Source organism: Balaenoptera ricei, chromosome 1, assembly GCF_028023285.1.
Source record: "Balaenoptera ricei isolate mBalRic1 chromosome 1, mBalRic1.hap2, whole genome shotgun sequence".
In the NCBI taxonomy this organism is placed as follows: Eukaryota; Metazoa; Chordata; class Mammalia; order Artiodactyla; family Balaenopteridae; genus Balaenoptera; species Balaenoptera ricei.
The window spans coordinates 87,533,915-87,560,060 of NC_082639.1; the positions used below are offsets into that span (position 1 = coordinate 87,533,915).

The 26,146-nt window shown below is 37.0% G+C and overlaps 1 long non-coding RNA gene across 1 annotated transcript in view; it reads left to right on the forward strand.

The window, feature by feature from the left end:
* Nucleotides 1-25,555, forward strand: part of LOC132350852 (uncharacterized) — a 107,644-nt gene extending 82,089 nt beyond the window's left edge. Inside the window, exons 2-3 of the long non-coding RNA XR_009498028.1 lie at nucleotides 22,400-22,505; nucleotides 25,064-25,555. This is a non-coding gene — a long non-coding RNA (uncharacterized LOC132350852). The remainder of the gene's footprint in view (nucleotides 1-22,399; nucleotides 22,506-25,063) is intronic.
* Nucleotides 25,556-26,146: the final 591 nt, after the last annotated feature.

The window sequence follows — 26,146 nt, forward strand, 5'->3', positions numbered from 1 at the left end:
TATTTTGGTGATTCTTATAAAACACAGTGTCACATAACTTCATCTAAAAACTTGTTCCCCTTCATCCTCCTTGCTCCAGCCACATTAATGTTTTTAGTAATTCAAACTTCTCACGCTTTAGACTTTTTACATCAATTTGCCTAGAAGGCATTCCTCCTAATTTTCACATGACTGAATCTAGCTTTGTCATTTGATTCTCAGCCTAAGTGTCACCTACACGGAGAGGTCTTACATGGACCATCCAATCTAAGGATGAAAATACTCAGTCTCTATTTATTAATAAGGTTGAGGTCCAGCAAGAGGACAGATTGATGGGGGTTGGGGTGCTTATTTTAGTTAGGAGGTTTAAGGAAGACTTCTCTGAAGATGTCATATTGAAGAAAGACCTGTTGACCTTAAACAAATAGATTGCCATTTATTTTTCCAGCAACACTGGGTTTATTTGGGATCAGGAAAGAACTGCAATTTGGAGTCTGCAGCCGTGGTGAACCATGAGCAAATCCCACATGACAAGCAGAGGAGAACTATTTTCCAGAGGGGAAAAGGAAGCTGGGAGAGCTACAGTAAATGAGGAGTCCATTGTAAGAATTGAGAGTTCAGAGTACAGTGACTTTTCATTGGCTGAGCTGTGACAGTCTCTCATTGGGTGAGCGCTTGCCCAGGCAAAAGAGGAAGTCTTCCTTCTCGCTCTTGGGCTCTGCTGTCGTTGTAAGGTATGAGAGCTCCCCCTTCTGGCCTCCCGACTCTATTGCAATTGAGGTTTCTCCATTTTTATTTGAGAATGTTTTTTTGTTAATTTTCATAGACCAACACTAAGTGAGAAAACAAGGCATTTAGATACCTGGAGGATGAACTGCCAAGTGAACAAAAAATTGAAAAAGAAGTTAGTCTTGAAACACAGGTCTCTATGTCTCTCATTGTGTCAGCAACCTATAACAAAATAGAGAGGAACTCTGAGACTCAGTGTCAGACTGATTTTTGAAGTGCAACAGACCACCATATTTAGAGAGACCCCTCCTAATACTGCCCGTACTCCTTTCCTGCTTTACTTTTTGTCCCATTATACTCATTATCTAATATTCCATATATTTTGTGATTGTCAATTTATTTGTGTTTGTATTCTTCCACTAGAATGACAGCTTCTTGAGGACAATTTTATCTTGCTCTGTGCTTTGTTGTGAATGCCTAGAACAGCACCTAGAATTGTGCAGGTGCTCAAGATACAGGTGCTGAAAGGATGAATGAGTAAATGCGGGTAGAGGGTAACTGTGGGGCGGTCCCGTTGTCCATGTGGCCTCAAAGCATTGACTGCGTGTGTGTGATGCCGTTTCCTTCCCTGGACTCACCCGGGGACCCCACACAACACTAGCTCCCTCCCGCACTCCATAAAGGCCCTATACCTCCTTTCCAGGAATTATTCAATCTAAGGTATCTCTTTGGAACAAAAAGATAATCTTCCCTCTTTCATAGTCTAAGAAAACACACTGAGGAAACTCTCCAGTAGTTGAAAAGAGATATTGTTAGAAGAAGTAAAATTATTGTGCACTTCGAGATCCAGAAGAACAACATATATGCATCTTATGTTTACCTTCTACTAAACCCGTAAAATAATGACAGCCTGGACAATTTTGTAAGCACTTTATTTTCACAATATATTTTCTGCTTATGGCATTTTTTTCAGGCTACCAACATACGGCCGAGATTTATCTTATTGAGTAGATCATCTGCTTTTAAAAGAAATACATGATACCAATAAGCAATTTCCTGCTGTGACAAGAGTAGAAAGATTAGAAAATGCTTATCCTTCAAAAAGCACACCCATAATTATAGTCCAAGTTTACTCTGACTGAAGGGATAAAGCAAGATGATAAAAATGTCTCCTCTGGGAGAGAGAAAAAAAATATATATATATATATAAAATAGACAAATTTAGAGACACATTCTCAGAATTTGGGACATATGATTCAAATTTGTACTACTTTCAAGGTCATTTATAAACTGTGAAAATAGTTGCCAATAGAAATTACAGATATAATAGAGAGTAACATAAACATACTGAAACAAACTGTTCCAATATTTTCATGTTTGCACAATGCTTTGCATTATAAAATTTTTAAAAAATAGTGCTCTTGGCAATAGAAAAACATAGTCCAGAGTTAGCAATGAAATATAGCTTGAAATGATTAAAAGCAAAATATAGTTTCTTCTAGAAAGAAGAAAAATATACTACTTCCCGTGATATAGTCATTTGTGTTTTGGGTGATTACAGCAGATGCTTGATAAAGCTTGCTATGATAGAAAAAGAAAAAGAGGGGAACTTTTCTCTGTCAATTCTCCTTTCCTGTGATAAGTATTCATTTCTACATTTGGCAAAGGGGTAGAGAAGAAAAGACGTAGACAGATAGACGAACAAGTTGAGTATCCCCTGTGACTTTATGTGCTGTGGAACAAAAATTTCAAATCACAGATTGAGCTGGGATTATCCCAGAAAATAATCTTACATTAAATTAATTTTAGGTTAAGTTAATATTTACTTCTTAAATATTAATGGTCTCAAGAATGTATGAAAATTTTGCTAAAATTCAAATTCTGATTCAGTAGATCTGAGGTGTTGCTTGGGATTCTGCCTGTCACACAAGTCTCCAGGAAATGATGATACAGCTGGTCAGAGGACCATACTATGTGAGTTCCAAGGTCTAATTCGTTTCCCAGAAAATGTTGTACATTTTAATTTGAACCTATGTAAAAGGTGATTATTACCAAAAAAAAACCCTACTTCCCAGAATATCATATAATTTATTCCAAACCAAGGTAAATGCCTCTGTATCATCTATTATTTATATTATTCACAATAAAGCTATTTCTGATTGTGAAATCAGAGAATAATAAAGAGGTGACTGTATTTTAACACAGAAGCTTTTCTATATCACATTCCAAATTTTCATTCTAAGTCTGAAATCATGTAATCGATGAGATATTGTTAAAATATTGCCCTTATAATATATTTATAAACAAAATTAAGGAATACTAACATGTCTCAGAAAACTTTCCTAAAAATTCCTACTAATATAAACTTCTTACTTTGAATGTCCACCTTTTTAAACTCTTAGTTCATTTTGATGTTTATTTAAATATAAACTAATACAGAAACTGGAATTGGGGAGAGTAGTCAGAAGACTATCATAACAGTTCAGGAGAGAGGTGGTGATGGCTTCACTTACATACTGGCAGTAAATAAGGGAGAAGAAGAAGAATTGGAAAGAAACCCAGGAAGCCAAATCAATAGGCTTTGGGTGTATGCTATTAAAGACTCTTTTTTCTATTAGGCTAACTATCTCAGTGCTATTTACTGAATAATCTATTTGTCATTGATTTGAAATGCTATTTTTATCATATACTTTATGATAAAATTATGCCGTATAGACTTTGTTTTATCTATTGTTTCTGGTCCTTTCTATTGCTTTGCCCATTTGGGGCCAGTATTACATGGCCTTATTACTACATAGTATATTACTGTAATGTTTCAAAACTTCCCCATGATTGTTCTTCCAGATGAACTTTAGAATTGTTTAATAAAGTTCCAAACGTCTTGGTGGGATTGCATTGAATGTTTACATTAATTTAGTGGAGCCAACATCTTTCAGATGTTGTAGCCCAACATCTTAATTCTTTCAGATTTAAGTAGCCCAAATGAAGAATGGAAGATATCTGTTTTTATTCAAATCTTCTTTTATATCTTTTAATAAAACTTGTAGATTATCTGTGCTTAGGCATATTATACTTCTTAATACAACTAATCATATCAATAGATTCCTGATGTTGAACTATTCCTTCATTCTAAGGATAATTCCACTTTTTTTTTTTCTTATCAGGAGCAAAACTTTTAAATATGTTATTATATTGTATTAGCAATTTGGAGAGTTCATCATATTTCTGCACTAATATTCATAGGCAAATTTGCTTTTTTTAAACTCTATGTTATCTTTGTCAGATTCCAATGTATGTGTAATTTTCAATGCACAGAATAGTTGGAAAGATTTCCTTCTTTTTCTGAGATCAGGCACAGTTTAAATAACAGAATGTCTCTATTTCTATTGGTGTTTTAAAAGATTTCATGCTAAAATTATCTGGATTTGAAATATTGTTCAAAGGTATCTCTTGACAACTTTCTCAATTTATTTTACAGTTATTAGTCTCTAGATATATTCTCTTCTTGGGTCAAATAACACAATTTAAATTTTACCAACAATACCATTTCATCCTGGACTTCAGATACTGTTACTTAATTGGGAAAAGTACGATTTCCTAATTCTCTTTAATTTTCCTGATATGTTTCATGACTTAATTTTCTTGTTATGAATTGGGAGTATGCGTGGGTTTTGCTTTTTCTTTACTTGGATTATCAAATTCATTCTCACTCTTGCAGTTGCTGCTGCTGCCATTTCCATAAACTACATCTGGGAAATTTGTGATTGATTCCACTTTCTTTCCCTGTTATTCCAAAATTCCTTAATATTTTTATCAAATCATTCCTTCTGTTTCCCTCACATATGTTTTGGTAATCTTTCCTAGTTACTTGGGTTAGATGTTTAACTGATTTTAATTCTTTCATATTTTGTAGTGAATCTATTTAAGATAATGCATGCTACTCTGTGTACATCTTTGATTTCATTCCCCTCTATCTTTTTGTCTGTATTTGAGTCATACAGAATTACTCATCCTTTAACTAACTAGATTTAGGTGTGACTCATTCACACAACATGGATTGTAGCTGCTTCTTCTTTTCTTTTTTTTTAATTGAACTGGTTTTTTAAAAATATTTAATTCTGACTTGTTACTTTTTAATCAATATTTTTATACAATTTTAAAAAATATTTAATTCTGGCTTGATGTTACTTTTTAATCAATATTTTTATACAATTATGTTTGCTTTATTTCCCGCCTGTATTCTATTCTTTTTGCTTATTTTTTGGCTTTTGCTCTTGCTTCCTTACTGCTCCTTTCATAGTCTATCATTTGCCATATTGTCTATATGCTTTTCCTTAATAATTTGGAAGGAACTCTTTTTTTCATTATATGAATGAATACCTAAAAGAGTCCTTAATGCTAATCAAATTAGCATATAATAAGAAGGTTACAGTTGACATTACTAGTGTTCACCAATAAACAGTTTTTCTTGTTTTCCCTACAAAAGAAAAGCTGGACTTCCCCAAAACCTTGCAGTTAGGTGGGGCCCTAGGACTAGTCCTGGCCAATGAGATGTGAGCAGAAGTGATCTGTGTCATTCCAGGTTAAGGCACCGAGAAGTCTGTGCCGTGCTCTACTCCCTCTCTCCATCTTATGTGGCACATGTGAGATTACACATGGTAGAGCCTCCGTCACCCTGGGACCTTTAGTGACCCGTGGAGCAGAGCTCATGCCACCAACTCAACAGTGCCTGCGGGTGATTGAGAAATAAACCTCGGTTATATAAAGTCATGGACATTTCAGAGTTAAAATTGTTACCACAGCAAATCCTAGGGTCTCCTGACTGATCTAAGTAGAAAAGAGACTATAAGCAGATGCAATGTAACCTAAAATTGACACTAAAATTGTTGGCAGTGGCAGAAAATAAGCATTTTGTTTACAGGAAAGACAGTTTAGTGGCAAAAGCACAGGCTTTGAAATCAATCTTGGGGTTGATTCACAAATTCCGTGACTTGGCTAGTTACTTAACTTCAGCATGTTTACTCTTCTCATTTGTAAAATAAGGTTAATACCTACCTTGGGGAATTTCTCTAAAGACTAAAGAAAAATAATGTTTGTTAAACTTCTGAAGTCTAGTTGGTTCCAATCAAAGTGGATATAACAATTATTATTGAATTTCTATTGTTTATTCATATTTCAAAACAGCATTATTAAAACTTTTTTCTGATAAAATCTTACTAATATCAACGGAATTTATCAGATAAAGTCAATAAAACTGGTCCAGTTCTCATAATATAATGATTAATTCCATATACACAAAAAGAATGAAAAACCTTGAGGTTTTTCAAAGAAAAAATATTCTCACATATACAAGTTTTAAAATTTTCTGTGTTTTCATAATAGAACTTGACATTTGAGTTCTTTATATTTCAAAGTTTATGCTGAGGTATTTTCTTGCTAAATGAGTATATATATAAAAAAAATACAATGCAGGACTTATTTTAAAATATAAACTAGACATTTCTATTCTCACTCCACATTTCTCCAAAGAACATACACAGATTGCCAACAAACACATGAAAGGATGCTCAACATCACTAATCATCAGAGAAATGATTAGAAAACTACATAGAAAACTACAATGAGGTATCACCTCATACCATTCAGAATGGCCATCATCAAAAAATCTACAAACAATAAATGCTGGAGAGGGTGTGGAGAAAAGGGAACCCTCTTGCACTGCTAGTGGGAATGTAAATTGATACAGCCACTATGGAGAACAGTATGGAGGTTCCTTAAAAATCTAAAAATAGAACTACCATATGACCCAGCAATCCCACTACGGGGCATATACCCTGAGAAAACCATAATTCAAAAAGGGTCATGTACCACAATGTTCACTGCAGCTCTATTTACAATAGCCAGGACATGGAAGCAACCTAGGTGTCCATCAAGAGAGGAATGGATAAAGAAGATGTGGCACATATATAAAAAGCCATAAAAAGAAACGAAATTGAGTTATTTGTAGTGAGGTGGATGGACCTAGAGACTGTCATACAGAGTGAAGTAAGTCAGAAAGAGAAAAACAAACACTGTATGCTAACATATATGTATGGAATCTAAAAAAAAAAGAAAATGGTTCTGAAGAACCTAGGGGCAGGACAGGAATAAAGACGCAGATGTAGAGAATGAACTTGAGGACACGGGGAGGGGGAAGGGTAAGCTGAGACAAAGTGAGAGAATGGCATGGACATATATACACTACCAAATGTAAAATAGATAGCTAGTGGGAAACAGCTGCATAGCACAAGGAGATCAGCTCAGTGCTTTGTGACCACCTAGAGGGGTGGGATAGGGAGGATGGGAGGGAGATGCAAGAGGAAGGAGATATGGGGATATATGCATATGTATAGCTGATTCACTTTGTTATAAAGCAGAAACTAACACACCACTGTAAAGCAATTATACTCCAATAAAGATGTTAAAATAAAAAAAAAAAAGTAACCTGGTGAATATATTAAAAGACAGAAAAATTCTTTGAACATCCCTAGCTTAGGTGGCCAAATATCCTTATTTTCTTTCTTATTATTTTTAATCACTGAGAATTTTTTTTTTGTTGATCAATTTCAGAGGCAATTGAGTTGATTTTCATTTTTTTAGAAATTAGGAGTGTGTATAAGTGTGCTTGTGTGTGTGTGTGTGTCTGTAATTATAAACCAAGATTTTATTTTTCTTACATCATTGACAGGGAGGTCTCTAAAATATCATTTTTTATCACTATGACTCATTTCTTCCCTCAAACTACAGTCTGTTTAGTTTGAAAAATAACATTTAGACAAATTCTAAGGGATACATATTAACTCATATATTCACCTACAGTAGATTTTGGGAAATTTAACTGTTCCTTATCTGGTGAAAATAATAAATTGAACTCAATGCTTTCAAAGTTCCTTGAAACAAAAACTAAAACCACTGAATACAGGCTTCACAAATATTTTTACTAAATCTTATCACAGAAAATATTTGATTAAGTAAAATATTTAAACCTAATTCTCTCTATATTTTTTATTTCTAATTCAGAAACAGCTGAATTTGTCTTAGCAATTGGAATAGATAACTTGCTTCAGGGATGAACATTTGATTTTAGAAATGTGATTCAAAATGTATTGACCTAATATTTAAAATCAAAACATACCCAAAAGGGCTTCTCTTACTAATAATGAAAAGAAAAAGAAGGGGAAAATATCAATCTAGTAAGTATAAACTATTTATTCTGGAAAACCAGATGCTACTATTACATCAACTTGAGTTTTCTTTCCATTTATAAAATACATACCAGAAATAGGTCAAATTTTTAAAAAGCACACATGTGATAGAAAGAAGAAAATGCAATTATCACTATGGCAATAGGACAGAAATATTTTGCCAAAGAAATATTTTTTTACTCATATAATGCCAGTTTAGAGAATTATATGAGTTCACTCCGAACAGCAATCCATGGCTTATGTAGGTGATCTTATTTTTACTACCCCAAAAGGTTCTTGTAGTTTGCAGTTCTGAAACTTTCATATTCTGTGAATGAAGGTGAGTAGGATTAGAAGTTGCCACCACTTTCTACCTGGTTGGCTATCTCTTATGGTGTCCCAGGCCTTTTGCAAGGTGTCTGCCATCCTGAGTCAGTTACCTTTCCTGGTAATGACTGACAGCAATGTATTTCTTATCTAAGAGAAAGTAGCTCCGCATCCAGGCATTGAAAGCAATAGTTAAATCTAAGCTTCTGTGTTATATTTCCTAATGGTAGCCCAGGTAAGGGATGTTCATAAGAGATAGAGGTAGTGAATACACAAAAAAACCTGAAAAGAGACATCTCCTGGAGATGGGATGTGAGTAGTTTATTTGTGTATTTTAATGTAGTACACAAAAGACAAGTTCCTGTGGCTGATTTTAGCAGATGTATTCACATTTGAGGCAGTTTCCAGAGGCTGCACAGCATAAGGAAAAAAAGTCTTGGGTTCTGGAACAAAACAGATAAAAGGATTGACTCATCTCCAACACTTGTTAGCTCTGTGTCTATGGGAAAGTTACTTGGCCTGTTTGAGTCTCAGTATCCTTATCTATAAAGTAGAGATAATAATAATTAACTTGCAATGTTGTTGTGAAGATCAAAGCTAATACACTTAAAGCTCTCAGCACCTAGTAGATACTCAATAATGAGAGCTATAGTAATACTCACTTCTGTAATTTCAAAGCTTCCCATGGACTATACTAATCTAGGACAAGGTGCTTAGCCTTTTGATGTAGTTATGTAAAAACTGAGTTTCTTTTCCCTTTTCCTTTCTTTCTTTCCCTTCTTCTTTCTCTCTTTCTTCATCTCTTCCTACCATCTCACTCTTCAATTTAATTATTCCTCCTTAATATATTTTTGGGTGTGTTTCATTCCATTGCTAGTTGTAAATAACATTGAATGTTGAGATTTCCAATGCATCTTAACTAGGTTATCTTCCTGTGTATTTCTCTAGTTTTATCTCTTTTGACAGAAGCAGGAAGAAAAACTATAGCTGTGAGGTTTTGCACAGAACATACCATTTGTTTTACTCAGAGATTTATCTCTGGAACAAATTGAGCTTCCAAACAATAAAACTGCCATGCACAAGGCTTCTATAAAAGAAATTCTACTTGAAAATGTATTAGGGACTCGATTATTAGAAGAAAGTGACAGGCTTCTGATAACAAAAACTATTCCCTTCAAAAGAGAGAAATACAATACAAAATACAAAAATATGCTTCTATGGTGTTTTTCTATGAGTATAATTGGGCACTCAGCCATGGAATCATATTGTAAACTAGAGCACTGGGAAAGGACGTAGGAGGCTCTTGGAGTTTTCTCAGTAACACTGCTGGCTCGGAAGATAACCCTGAGCATGTCACTTAGCCTCCCTGAATTTCCATTTTTACATTATTTAGTAGTTGGGTTTAGGATTTTCCTTCCTCTTAGGAACAGGGTTGTGTCTTGACTATACTGTGACTCTGCCCCTCCTACCCATCTCATTGTGATTCCTTCTTTGTACCTCTAGCTCTGGAAAGTCTTTGCTGCTAGTCTTCAGTTTGTTCTTATCAATAGTTGCTCCGTAAAGAGTTGTAATTTTGGTGTGCCCATTGGCGGAGGGGAGTGCAGAGGCTTCCTACTCTGCCATCTTGTTCACTCCTGCCTCATTATCCCTTGTACTAGTCCCTGTGACACTCCCATTTTACCCATGAGAAAACCTCAGGGCCAAGGGTGAAGGTTTGTCTAGGACTTCTGAACAATAAACAACACTATTATCCCTCGACACCATTACTTCTAACCTTCGTACACTACTAACATCCATGCCCTCTGGAAGCAAATTCTTTGTTATAATTGATTTATTCAGTGTATTCTTTAGTATTCCAAAGGATGAAGCTAGCCAATACCTTTTAACTTTCACCTGGAGAGAAAAACAATTCACCTGGACAGTAATGTCTCAGGATTTTACTGAGAGTCCTTCTTATTTCTCATAAATCCTGAAGGCTGATCTGGATGATATAAAATCATCCTAAGGGTTCTACTTTGTTGCAATATGTTGATTATTTGCTTCTTTGATATCCTTCTCAAGCCTCCTTACAGGGAGACAGCATCCACTTGCTAAAGCTTTTAATCTTAAAGGGACATAAAGTCAACAAAGAAAAATTGCATTTTGCCCAACCCAGGTTTGATATTTAGAGCACCTGATATCAGAACAAGCGCTACATCTTGATCCAGATAGTCTTCATCCTGTCCTAAGTTTTCCAAAACCCAAAAGTAAGTGCCAACTGTGAGGTTTTCTCAGGCTGGTTGATTATCACCAAAATTGGATTCCAAATGGCCAAACTTCTGTATGTTTTACTACAAAACACCAACTCTGACCCAATCTTATGGGAAGAATCAGACGACATAAACTTCAAGGCTTTAAAGGAGAGTTTGATGAACCCATATTCCCTTGGGCATCCCAATGATCAGATTCCCTCTTTCCTTTTTGTATATGAAAAGGAAGGGAACACCAGTGGGATACTCACCCAAAATATGGGGACCACCATTGACCCATAGCATATTATAGCCAGAAATGGACCATGTGTTATGGAGATACCCCCCTTGCCTTAGAGCCATCATGGCCATTGACCTTTTGGTTAAGGCCACCAAGAAAATCATTGTGGATTCCCTTTAACCATTTTTGTACTTTGTGCAGTAGAAGCTCTCCTGAGCAAGTCCTTTTGTTAACTGCTCCTCTCATAACTCTTTTATGTTGTAATAACCTTAACCCAGCTACTGTTCTCCCCTCTGTCTCTGACAAAGTCTGTCACAACACTTTAACACTGATGGACCACCTCCTGACTCCTCATGATGATCTGAGGGAAATTCTTTTGAATATTGCTGACTTCTTACATTTAACAGATGGTTCTTATTTAAAAGATGACAATGGCAAATATTGTGCTGAGTATGCTATTGCAAATCCTCTTGATATTGTCGAGGCAGCACATTTATCTATGGCTACTTTGGCCCAAAAGGATGAATATATGCTCTTACATGGGCTTGTAATTTAGCCAAGGGCAAGACTGCTAATATTTATATTGGTAGTAGATATGCTTTTGGAGTAGCTCATGATTTTAGAATGCTGTTCAAGCAATGTGGCTTCCCTACTGCCAGTGGAAATAAAATTTAAAATGGCCCTTATATTCAGGAATTATTGGATACAATACTTTTACCTGCCACTTTAGCTATTATTAAGATTCCAGATTCCCTCTTGCGAGAGCACTAAAATCATAACTAACTGCTGAACAATCATCAACAGGAAGACTCTGGAAATCACCAAAAAAGATACCCCACATCCAGAGACAAAGGAGAAGCTTCAGTGAGACAGTAGGAGGGGCAAATCACAATAAAATCAAATCCCATAACTGCTGGGTGGATAACTCACAAACTGGAGAACAATTGTATCACAGAAGTCCACTCACTGGAGTGAAGGTTCTGAGCCCCATTTCAGGCTTCCCAAACTGGGGGTCCGGCAACAGGAGGAGGAATTCCCAGAGAATCAGACTTTGAAACCTAGTGGGATTCGATTGCAGAACTTCGACAGGACTGGGGGAAACAGAAACTCCACTCTTGGAGGGCACACACAAAGTAGTGTGCACATCAGGACCCAGGGGAAGGAGCAGTGACCCCATAGGAGACTGAACCAGACCTACCTGCTAGTGTTGGGGGTCTCCTGCAGAGGCAGGGGGTGTCTCTGGCTCACTGCGGGGACAAGGACACTGGCAGCAGAAGTTCTGGGAAATACTCCTTGGCATGAGCCTTCCTGGAGTCTGCCATTAGCCCCACCAAAGAGCCTGTAGCCTCCAGTGCTGGGTTGCCTCAGGCCAAACAACCAACAGGGAGGAAACTCAGCCCCACCCATCAGCAAACAAGCAGATTAAAGTTTTACTGAGCTCTGCTCACCAGGGCAACACCCAGCTCTACCCACCACCAGTCCCTGCCATCAGGAAGCTTGCACAAGCCTCTTAGATAGCCTCATTCACCAGTGGGCAGACAGCAGAAGCAAGAAGAACTACAATCCTGCAGCCTGTGGAACGAAAACCACATTCACAGAAAGTTAGACAAAATGAAAAGGCAGAGGACTATGTACCAGATGAAGGAACAAGATAAGATCCCAGAAAAACAACTAAATGAAGTGGAGATAGGCAACCTTCCAGAAAAAGAATTCAGAATAATGATAGTGAAGATGATCCAAGACCTTGGAAAAAGAATGGAGGCAAAGATCGAAAAGATGCAAGAAATGTTTAACAAAGGCCTAGAAGAATTAAAGAACAAACACATAGAAGAATTAAAGAACAAACAAACAGAGATGAACAATACAATAAATGAAATGAAAAATACACTAGAAGGAATCAATAGCAGAATAACTGAGGCAGAAGAACGGATAAGTGACCTGGAAGACAGAATGGTGGAATTCACTGTCATGGAACAGAATAAAGAAAAAAGAATGAAAAGAAATGAGGGCAGCCTAAGAGACCTCTGGGACAACATTAAACACACCAACATTTGCATTATAGGGGCCCCAGAAGGAGAAGAGAGAGAGAAAGGACCCGAGAAAATATTTGAAGAGATTATTGCCGAAAACTTCCCTAACATGGGAAAGGAAACAGCCACCCAAGTCCAGGAACCGCACAGGCAGGATAAACCCAAGGAGAAAGACACTGAGACACATAGTAATTGAATTGATAAAAATTAAAAACAAAGAAAAATTATTAAAAGCAACAAGGGAAAAACGACAAATAACATACAAGGGAACTACCATAAGGTTAACAGCTGATTTCTCAGCAGAAACTCTACAAGCCAGAAGGGAGTGGCACGATATATTTAAAGTGATGAAAGGGAAGAACCTACAACCAAGATTACTCTACTCAGCAAGGATCTCATTCAGAATCGGTGGAGAAATCAAAAGCTTTATAGACAAGCAAAAGCTAAGAGAATTCAGCATCACCAAACCAGCTCTACAACAAATGCTAAAGGAACTTGTCTAGGCAGGAAACAAGAGAAAGAAAAGACCTACAATAACAAACCCAAAACAATTAAGAAAATGCTAATAGGAACACACATATCAATAATTACCTTAAATGTAAATGGATTAAATGCTCCAACCAAATGACACAGACTGGCTGAATGGATACAAAAACAAGACCTGTATATATGCTGTCTACAAGAGACCCACTTCAGACCTAAGGACACATACAGACTGAAAGTGAGGGGACAGAAAAAGATATTCCATGCAAATGGAAATCAAAAGGAAGCTGGAGTAGCAATACTCATATCAGATAAAATAGACTTTAAAATAAAGAATGTGACAAGAGACAAGGAAGGACACTACATAATGATCAAGGGATCATCTGAGAAGAAGATATAACAATTATAAATATTTACGCACCCAACATAGGAGCACCTCAATACATTAGGCAAATGCTAACAGGTATAAAAAAGGAAATCGACAGTAACACAGTAATAGTGGGGGACTTTAACACCTCACTTACACCAATGGACAGATCATCCAGAGAGAAAATTAATAAGGAAACACAAACTTTAAATGACACAGTAGACCAGCTAGATTTAATTGGTATTTATAGGACATTCCATCCAAAAAACAGCAGATTACCCTTTCTTCTCAAGTGCACATGGAACATTCTCCAGGATAGATCACATCTTGGGTCACAAATCAAGCCTCAGTAAATTTAAGAAATTTGAAATCATATCAAGGATCTTTTCTGACCACAGTGCTATGAGATTAGAAATCAATAACAGGGAAAAAAAACATAAAAAAACACAAACACATGGAGGCCAAACAATACATTACTAAATAACCAAGAAATTACTGAAGAAATCAGAGAAGAAATCAAAAAATACCTAGAGACAAATGTCAATGAAAACATGATGAACCAAAACCTATGGGATGCAGCAAAAGCAATCCTAAAAGGGAAGTTTGTAGCAATGCCATCCTACCACAAGAAACAAGAAAAATCTCAAATAAACAATCTAACCTTACACCTAAAGGAACTAGAGAAAGAAGAACAAACAAAACCCAAAGTTAGTAGAAGGAAAGAAATCATAAAGATCAAAGCATAAATAAATGAAATAGAAACAAAGAAAACAATAGCAAAGATCAATAAAACTAAAAGCTGGTTCTTTGAGAAGATAAGCAAAACTGATGAACCTTTAGGCAGACTGATCAAGAAAAAGAGGGAGAGGACTCAAATCAATAAAATTAGAAATGAAAAAGGAGAAGTTACAACAGACACCACAGGAATACAAAGCATCATAAGAGACTACTACAAGCAACTCTATGCCAATAAAATGGACACCTGAAAAAATGGACAAATTCTTAGGAAGGTATAATCTTCCAGGACTGAACCAGAAAGAAATAGAATATGAACAGACCAATCACAAGTAATGAAAATGAAACTGTGATTAAAAATATTCCAACAAACAAAATTCCAGGACCAGAGGGCTTCACAGGTGAATTCTATCAAATATTTAGAGAAGAGCTAACACCCATCCTTCCCAAACTCTTCCAAAAAATTCGCAGAGGGAGGGACACTCCCAAACTCATTCTACGAGGCCGCCATCAACCTGATTCCAAAACCAGACAGAGATACTACAAAAAAAGAAAATTACAGACCAATATCACTGATGAATATACATGCAAAAATCCTCAACGAAATACTAGCAAACAGAATGCAAAAACACATTAAAAGGATCGTACATCATGATCAAGTGGGATTTATCTCAGAGATGCAAGGATTCTTCAATATATGCAAATCAATCAATGTGATACCCCATATTATCAAACTGAAGAATAAAAACCATATGATCATCTCAATAGATGCAGAAAAAGCTTTTGACAAAATTCAACACTGATCTATGATAACAACTCTCCAGAAAGTGGGCATAGAGGGAACCTACCCCAACATAATAAAGGCCATATATGACAAACCCACAACAATCATCATTCTCAATGGTGAAAATCTGAAAACATTTCCTCTAAGATCAGGAACAAGACAAGGATGTTCACTCTCGCCCACTATTATTCAACGTAGTTTTGGAAGTCCTGGCCACGAAAAAGAAATAAAAAGAATACAAATTGGAAAAGAAGAAGTAAAACTGTCACTGTTTGCAGATGACATGATACTATACATAGAGAATCCTAAAGATGCCACCAGAAAACTACTAGAGCTAATCAATGAATTTGTTGAAGTTGCAGGATGCAAAATTAACGCAGAGAAATCTCTTGCATTCCTATACACTAACAACAAAAGATCAGAAAGAGAAATTAAGGAAACAATCCCTTTCACCATTGCAACAGAAAGAATAAAATACCTAGCAATAAACCTACCTAAGGAGGTAAAAGACCTATACTCAGAAAACTATAAGACACTGATGAAAGAAATCAAAGATGACACAAACAGATGGAGAGATATACCATGTTCTTGGATTGGAAGAATCAATATTGTGAAAATGACTATACTACCCAAAGCAATCTACAGATTCAGTGCAATCCCTAACAAATTACCAATGACATTTTTTACAGAACTCGAACCAAAATCTTAAAATTTGTATGGAGAGGGGCTTCCCTGGTGGTGCAGTGGTTAAGAATCTGCCTGCCAATGCAGGAGACATGGGTTCGAGCCCTGGTCTGGGAGGATCCCACATGCCGCGGAGCAACTAAGCCCGTGAGCCACAACTACTGAGCCTGCGCGTCTGGAGCCTGTGCTCTGCAACGGGAGAGGCTGCGACAGTGAGAGGCCCGCGCACCGTGATGAGGAGTGGCTCCCGCTCGCCACAGCTGGAGAAAGCCCTCGCACAGAAACGAAGACCCAACACAGCCAAAAATAAATATAAATAAATTAAAAAAAAATTTGTATGGAGACACGAAAGACCCCAAATAGCCAAAGCAATCTTGAGGGAAAGAAATGGAGCTGGATGAATCAGACTCCCTGACTTCAGACTATACTACAAAGCTACAGTAATCAAGACAGTATGGTACTGGCACAAAAACAGAAATATGGATCAACGGAACAGTGTAGAAAGCCCAGAGATAAACCCACGCACCTATGGTCAACTAATCTATGACAAAGTAGGCAAGGATGTACAATGGAGAAAAGACAGTCTCTTCATAAGTGGTGCTGGGAAAACTGGACAAGTACATGTAAAAGAATGAAATTAACACTCCCTAACACCATACACAAAAATAAACTCACAATGGATTAAAGACCTAAATGTAAGACAGGACACTATAAAACTCTTAGAGGAAAACATAGGCAGATGACTCTATGACATAAATCACAGCAAGATCCTTTTTGACCCACCTCTTAGAGAAATGGAAATAAAAACAAAAATAAACAAATGGGACCTAATGAAACTTCAAAGCTTTTGCACAGCAAAGGAAACCATAAACAAGAGGAAAAGACAACCCTCAGAATGGGAGAAAATATTTGCAAATGAATCAATGGACAAAGGATTAATCTCCAAAATATATAAACAGCTCATGCAGCTCAATATTAAAAAACAAACAACCCAATCAAAAAATGGGCAGAAGACCTAAATAGACATTTCTCCAAAGAAGACATACAGATGGCCAAGAGGCACATGAGAAGCTGCTCAACATCACTAATGATTAGAGAAATGCAAATCAAAACTACAGTGAGGTATCACCTCACACTGGTCAGAATGGGCATCATCAGAAAATCTACAAACAACAAATGCTGGAGAGGGTGTGGAGAAAAAGGAACCCTCATGCACTGTTGGTGGGAATGTAAATTGATACAGCCACTATGGAGAACAATATGGAAGTTCCTTAAAAAACTAGAAATAGAATTACCATATGACCCAGCAATCCCACTACTGGGCATATACCCAGAGAAAACCATAATTCAAAAAGACACATGCACCCCAATGTTCATTGCAGCACTACTTATAATAGCCCAGTCATGGAAGCAACCTAAATACCCATCGACAGATGAATGGGTAAAGAAGATGTGGTACATATATACAATGGAATATTACTCAGCCATAAAAAGGAACGAAACTGGGTCATTTGTAGAGACGTGGATGGATCTAGAGACTGTCATGCAGAGTGAAGTAAGTCAGAAAGAGAAAAACAAACATCATATATTAACGCATATATGTGGAATCTAAAAACTGCTACAGAATGACCGATTTGCAAGGCAGAATTAGAGACACAGATGTAGAGAACAAACGTATGGACACCAAGGGGAGAAAGTGGGGGGGGTGGTGGTGGTGGTGGTGTGGTGAAATGGGAGATTGGGATTGACATGTATACACTGATGTGTATAAAATGGATGACTAATAAGTACCTGCTGTATAAAAATAAATAAATAAAATTCAAAAAAAAAAAAGATTCCAGGGCATTCTAAACGTGACTCTCTGGAAGCTGACATTTCTGCAAGGAATGCTGCCCTTAAAGAAAACTACAGCAGTCAAATCTCTATCATGGTCCAAAGGGATATTTCCCCAAATGATAACTTAGAAAAACTGGCTAGTAAAGCCCAACAATTGGCCCCAGAAGTGGAAAAACAAGATTGAAAATTCAACAACGGTTGGTTTGATAAATAGATAAAGCTCTGGTTTGGACCAAATAACATCCCAGTCCTGCCAGAGACCCTAAAATTCCCACTAATAACCACTGTACCTTCATTAAACCATTGGTTTCCTGATAAAATACAAAATCATTATTGGTGGGGAAACATGTGGTGATGGTAGTAAACAAAGTCACTGAAGGGAACTTGTATCTATTCAGTGGGATACAAATTAAAAGGCAGCATGTATAGAGTGATGTCTTAGTCCATTTGGGCTGCTATGACGAAAATGCGAATAATTAGGTGGCTTGTAAAAAATAAGCATTTATTTCTCACAGTTCTGGAGGCTGGGAAGTCTGAGATCATGGTGCTGGCAGATTAGGCGTTTGCTGAGATCCCTGTCCTCATTGACAGCTGTCTTCTGACTTTACCTCACATGGTGAAGGGGTAAAGGAGTTTTCTTCAGCCTTTTTATAAGGGGGTTAATTCCATTTATGAGGGTTCTGCCCTTATGACCTAATCACCTCCCCCAAAGCCCACCTTCTAGTACTGTCATATTAGGGATTATGTTTCTACACAAGAAATTGGGGGGAACGCAAACATTCAGTCTATGGCAAGTGGTTTTTAGTTGTAGAACTCTTTTGCCAAATAAGACATTTTAGAGAACTCCAAGATACAAAATATATAAAAGGAAAGGTTCTCTGGAACATTCTGAGAACCCAAGTCATCCCAGCTCAAACACCTCTCATATTCTTTCCTCCCAAGCTTGGCAGTACCTGAGGCACCAAGAAAGCCACTGGGAAGTTGCTGGTGCAATACTGTGACTTATAATAAATATACATTTGATCACTCAGATGACCAAACTGAGAAATATATAGCTGGTCTTCCTCCATAGTTCCTGGCTCATAGTTCCCCATACCCTTGGAATTTCCTGAGCAATAGGAGTCATGGGAGAAACTTTTGTTATAACATTTTGTATCCTGTTCCCAGTTCTTGAAAATGTTTTAGAGCCATAAAAGTGAAATGGGTGTCTTGCTATTCATAACAAGCCTTTTCCACCGCAACTGGTTTTATGTTAATGAGGTGAATTTTGGAAAGCACCTAAGGATGGGAGCTGGTTGCCAGGGGCGCCAACCTTGAATAGAGGGGTAGAACTTTCAGTCCCAACCCCTGATTTCCAGGGAGGGCAAAGGGGATAGCAGTTGAATCAATTACTAATGACCAGTGAATTTATCAATCATGCCTATGAAATGAAACCTCCATAAAAACCAAAAGGAGGAGTTTGGAGAGTTTCCAAGCTGAGGAATCAGAACACTTCTATTAGCACCATGCCAGGCTCCAAACTCCCTGTGGACAGAAGCTCCTTTGTTTGAAACCTCGCCCTATGTATCTCTCTTCATCTGGCTGTTGATTTGTATCCTTCAGTATCCTTTATAATAAATTGGAAGTCTAATGAGTAAACAGGTTTCCTGAGTTTTGTGAACCACTCTTGCAAATTAAGCAAACCCAAGGAGGGCATTGTGGGAACCTCTGATTTATAGAGAGCTACATGCTCTAGCACACTGGCTGAGCCACTAGCTGTGTGATTTGTTTAATCTCTAGGTGGTCACAAAGCACCGAGCTGATCTCCCTGTGCTATGCAGCTGCTTCCCACTAGCCATCTATTTTACATTTTGTAGTGTATATATGTCAATGCTACTCCCTCACTTACCCTGAGAAAACCATAATTCAAAAAGAGTCATGTACCACAATGTTGACTGCAGCACTATTTACAATAGGCAGGACATGGAAGCAACCTAAATGTCCATCGACAGATGAATGGATAAAGAAGATGTGGCACATATATACAGTGGAATATTACTCAGCCATAAAAAGGAACGAAATTGGGTCATTTGTAGAGATGTGGATGGAACTAGAGACTGTCATACAGAGTGAAGTAAGTCAGAAAGAGAAAAACAAATACCTTATGCTAACACCTATATATGGAATCTAAAAAACAATGGTTCTGATGAACCTCGTGGCAGGACAGGAATAAAGACACAGACGTAGAGAATGGACTTGAGGACACGAGGTGGGGCCGGGGTGGAAGGGGAAGCTGGGACAAAGTGGAGAGATGTTATTTAAAGGTACAAACAGGCAACCAGCAGATATATAAGTCCTGGAGATCTAATGCACAGCATAGTCATTATAACAAAAATAGTGTTATAAATTTCAAAGTTGCTAAGAGACTAGATCTTAATCGTTCCCACCACAAAAAAAGAAATGACACATGTGATAGAGGTGCTAGCTAACGCCAAGGTAGTAATCATATTGCAATATAGAAATGTATCAAACTATTACATTTTACACCTTAAACTTACACAGTGCTATATGTCAATTATATCTCAATAAAAATAAATACAAAAAATGTAATCATGAGCAAATATTCAATTTAATTATATTTAACAATTAAGCCTGATTTTTTTCAGCACTAGAGATAACCACAGTGAACCAAAGCAGGTGTGGTTACAGCTTTCAAAGCCCTTCCATACATATTGGGGGAGGCAGACATGAGTTAAATAGTTGCCCAGATAATATAAAATCACAACTGTGAAAAGGACTAAGAATATTAGACAATGGGAGTGTCTCATAAAGAGAATCAACGGATCAGGGGATAGAGGAAAGCTTCCTTCTAGAGGAAATTTCTGAATTGAGAGCCTTATGATGAGTAAGTGTCAATCAGGTCAAAGAGGAGGAAAGAATATTATTCCAGGCAAAGGAAACCAGTGCGCAAAGGTCTTGTAGCAGGACATCCCCTCTTCTGAGGCGCTAAAAAAAGTCAATAGAATAAAGAGAGTAAGGAGCAGTATGGTTCAAGAAGAGGCTGAGGGTAGAGGCAATTAATCAATTTAGTAAACATTTCCTGGGAACCTGCTGTATCCCTACTATCGCCATAGGTACAGAGAAATCACAAAGTGTTAAAGCATTTTTCACTCAAGGAACTACTGAATCTGTCAGAAGATGGACACACACGCAAACCCCTAAATATAATGTTATCGGTATTGTAATAGGGGCAAGAACAAAATGCTGTGGGAGTGCAATAATTAATTCTGATTGAGGAGGACCGAGAAGGAAGGAATTGTGGAGCCTCGCATTGAGTAATTAACATTTGAGCTGACTCTTAAACGTATTCCAGACAACAGCATAAAGAGGTGCGAGAGGTAGAAATAGTGATCGTAAAATCTATTAAATAATTCCTTGGAAGAATCTATTTTGGGGAACAGTTATTCTCTTTTCTTTTTGCTTCATAATTTCCAAAACGTGAAATGTTTATCGCATCTTTCGGCATTTCTCAACTTCCGCCACTAGGTGGCAAACATTTCCAAACTATGGCAGCAGCCTGTACTGAACGTCAGAGCCTGTTGGGACACATTTTTGAGGCTGGCTCTCCAGCAATCACAAACCGAATAGTCTAAAACGTTCTCATTATTGTCATTTTGAGCACCTTGACTGTTCTTATGAAATAAAAGATAGCAACAGGAACAAAATTGCATTAAAAAGTAAACAGGTTTTATTGGCAGAAATTAAAATTCTGTTCTTTTAACAACAGAACCTTCCACTTCAGGCTCAGAACAAGGCCAGAGAAGTGGAGCAGCCCCAACACAGATTTTCATCTCCATGGCAACCTTTTTAGCTCCATGCACAATTAAAGCTACAGTATCATTTTTTCAGGAAGAAAAAAAAATGGACTACTGGCTGGCATTCATTCTTTAAAAGGAGTTGGAGAAATTAAATTGATTCTAATTAGTGAGGCTGACTTATAGGGAGGAGGGAATAAATTTGAAAATGCTTCACATAAGCAGCTCTATATTTCTCCTCCATCAGGAAATGAAAATAGTATTTTCTGCAATTTGATGTACTGACATTATCAGTATCCTCTTTAGCTTTCTTTGACAACAGCTCTTTTGTGCCAGGCTTTCTCAAAAATCCAGCTTAATTCCCCTTTAGGCTATATTTATGGATGAAAAAAATCCGTTCAATCCATTAGCAATTAGATGTAGACCAGATGGTCTGGAAAGTGTTGGGACTCCCTCAGAATCCTGGAATAACCTCATCTCCAGGTCCTGTGCTCGTTTCCTCTTTTGAAGACATTTCTGGGTTTTTAGTTGTCAGTGAGAAAATCTATAGAGCTCACATTCCCTCTGTCCTGAAAGGGGTTGTTCAGAATTTCTGAAGGGTTCAAAAAAAAAAAAAGAAGATTTAAAGGATTAAAAGTGAAACATAAAGTTTAGTGGAACAAGAATTTGGTATATGAAGAACAAATGATTGCTGAAGGATTTTATGACTTAAAGACTTTTCAATATTATCTATAATGACATTTGAAATAGAGTGAAGATCAGCTCATTTACTCCTTTAAAAAATTATTAATAAAGAAAGAATAATACTAATGGGACCTGAGCTTTCATATTATTTCATGAACGCAATAACATGAAAGACTTAGTCGAATTTAAGACATTTCTGAGATTCCTGAGGATGTCTTAGAATATTATTCCATGAAAATCATAAACATATATATGTATTTTTTTCTTTCCTTTAGAAATACACAGGTATAGTCCTTCCTGAAATCAGAAAGATGGGAAAGAAGACTTCTCATGGACCCTTTCAGTCCCAGCATTCTACGTTTTTACAAGTGTGAAATGCAGGTACTATGGCACTGTTTCTTCACTCTCTTCAACCATAGTTAACATCCTGTAAAAATGGCTGAGAGAAATAGAGCAGCAGCCTGTGATCCAGCTCACTTGTGGGTAGATGCTGTCATTGCTTTTAAAATGTACTATCATTATCCCTTTCTTCATAGACAAATTGAGACAAAGATTAGTTAAATATCTTTCCCAGCACTAAGTCCACCGTAGATGATATATGTTTCTGTCTGTCCAGCATGCCTTGGTTAACTACACTCACTTCATTCTTATCTAGAAGTAAATGAGGCAGCCCCTAACCCTGGCCCAACAGCAGACATGGGCAAAGATGGAATTCCATCTCCTGGCCAAAATGATGCATCCAGGAATGGACATGGGACATAAGCTTTGCCAGTGGAAATCGTTTATGTCCTGGGAAAGTGAACATTTCTTTTTGTTTGTGGGGCAAATGTAAACCTGGAATTACTGGTGGTCATTTTTTCCATCTTATAGGGAGAACTTGTCTTAAAATGAAGCCAACACAATTAAAGCAAAGAAAATAAACACTTTTACACACAAATAATTTTTAACACATTGATATAGAGGCCTGGTTAGATTTTAACTGTGAAGTGAAGAAAGAAAGAGAGAATATGTCTAATGATACTGTCTAATGAGCTCGTATAGCTAGAGCCTGACAAACTCATCTGGATCCTTATAACTTGTAAGCATGTGGAGTTTTTAGGTTTTTTAATTATTAATTTTACCTTTTAAATTATCATGTAGTCAAATTGACTTTTTTTCCATGTACAGTTCTATGAATTTTGGCACTTGTATAGCTTCAAGTAACCACCACGATTATTAGGATATGGAGAGAGTTCCTTCTATTACCTCAAACATCTCCCTCATGCCATTACTTTTTAGCCATACCTCCCCGTACTCCTAACCCTTGGTAACCGTTCATCTGTTTTCCATGTTTATAGATTTATCTTTTTGAGAATGTCGTATAAATGGAATCACATAGTATACAACCTTTTGAAACTGGCTTCTTTTCCTCAGCATAATGCATTTGAGATTCATCCAAATTGTGGCGTGAATCAATAGCTTGTTCCTTTCTATTGCTGAGTGGTATTTCATTGCACAGATGTATCACAGTTTATCCATTCATTCACTGAAAAACTTTGGGCTGTTTTCGGTTTTGGAGAGACTGCTATATAAGCATTTGTGTACAGGGTTTTTTTTGTGAACATAGCTTTCATTCCTCCAACAAGTGAGAGTTGCTGAGTCATGGTACATATATGTTTAACCTTATTAAAAACTGCCCAAGTGTTTTACATATTTTCATCACCAATAGCAAAGTATGAGAGTTCTATTTGCTCCGCATCCTCTTCAGCACTTGATATTGTCAATATGTTTTGTTTTTGTGTGTAGTTGTATCTCATTATGGTTTAACTTTACATTTCTCTTATGGCTAATGATGTTGAACATTTTTAAAATATATTGATTTGCCATCCTTATAACCTCTTTGGTGAATGTCCAAACTTTTGATTATTTTCAAAATTAGTTTATTTTATTAATGTTGAATGTTAAGAATTCTTCATATACTCTGGATATATGACTTGCATTTTCTCCCAGGTTGTAGCTTGTCTTTTCATTGCCTTAAGAGTTTCTTGTACAGAGCAAAAGCTTTTAATTTTGATGAAGTCCCATCTATCATTTTTTTTCTTTTATGAATTGTGTTTTTGGTGTCATGTCTAAAAATTTTGCTTAACCCCAGGTCCTAAAACTTTTCTTTTATGTTCTCTTCTAAGCCCCTTAGGTGATTCTAATACAAAGTTAAGTTTGAGAAGAGCTACCACTCTATCCAGGAAGCATATATTCTATTGTATTTGATGAAAAATCTGGCTTGAGACTAACCTACATCCACTGCTGGATTCAGGCAGAAACAAGTATATTTGGTCAATTTGCCAAACAGATCTTTGGAAATGAAACTATACGAAGGACTGAGAAACTTCCCAGAGAAATTCATGCTAAAAGATAAGAAAGCCAGACACACTCAGCCAATGATTGAGCTTTAAATTTGGGTGGGGAAGTATTTCTTAGTATAACATGACAAGTGTTGGTGTATAAATTAGAGGTCAAAGTTCATTTCTAACCGATTTAAATATCCAGTTGGTCCAGCACTACTTATCGATAAGAACAACCTTTCCTCCATTGAAAGTATTGATGCTTTAGTTTTCTATCAGGTGACCAGATTATGTATGAGTCTACAACTGTATCCTCTATCCTGTTCTATTGATCTCTTGTCTATACTTACCCCATACTAGACTGTCTTATTAGCTGCATTTTAATTATTGATAGGTCCCCAACTTTATTTTACTTGTTCACGATTATATTGGTTCTTTTATATCCATTGCTGCTTTGTGAAAATTTCAAAATCAACTTGTCAATTTACCCCTGAAAAATCTACCAGACTCTTTATTGGGATTTTATTAGCATGTATAGCAGTCATGAACATGATATATCTATTTATTTGACGCTTCTATAATTTCTCTAAGCAGTATTTTGTGATTTTCATTGTACAGATCTAGCTGCACTAGCCCTCTGCAGATGGAAAGCACACTAATGAACTAAGCCAGAGAAGGACCTCAGGGCAGGAGGAGATCAGAAGTCAGTGAAGCATCAGTGAACTCCAGGAAAGCTAGTGTCACATGGGAATCACCTTCCTTCTCCTCAAGTACATTTACATTAAGATTATGTTTTTCGGACTTTCCTGGTGCAGTGGTTAAGAATCCGCCTGCCAATACAGGGGACACGGGTTCAATCCCTAGTCAGGGAAGATCCCACATGCCTTGGGGCAACTAAGCCCGTGCACCACAACTACTGAGCCTGCGCTCTAGAGCCCACGAGCCACAACTACTGAGCCTGCATGCCACAGCTACTGAAGCCCGTGTGTCTACCGTGCGTCTAGAGCCCGTGCTCCGCAACAAGAGAAGTCACCGCACTGAGAAGCTGGCGCACTGCAGCGAAGAGTAGCCCCCGCTCGCCACAACTAGAGAAAGCCTGCGCACAGCAACGAAGACCCAATGCAGCCAAAAATAAATAAATAAATAATAAATAATTAAAAATAAAATATATGATAACATGGCCATTATTTTTTTTAAAAAAAGAGTATATTTTTCTACTTGAAAATAATATTGTACTAGCTAGCGTAAGAATCCCCTTTACTTAGAGTCACTAACTGTAGATGTTAACCACGTCTGCAAAGTACCTTCACAGCAACACCTAGATTAGTGTTTTTTTTTTTTTGATTAGTGTTTGATTAAATCATTGACTACTATATCCTGGCCAAGTTGACAAAGAAAACTAACTGTTATACCAAGAAATGACAACAGCCACCAGAAGCTGGAAGAAACAAGGAATGGACTCTCCCCTTGGTCCTCTGGAGGTAGCGGCTCTGCCGACACCTTAATTTCATACTTTTAGCCTCCAAAACTGTGAGAGAATAAATTTCTGTTGCTTTAAGCCACCAAGTTTGTAGTAACTTGCTAGAGTGGCCCGGAGAAATTAATACAGGTGGTTTGGAACTATAGATTTAGAAATCATAGACAAAATAGAAGGAGGAAGAAGAATGAGATGGAAGATGCGGTATAACAGAAAAGCAAGAG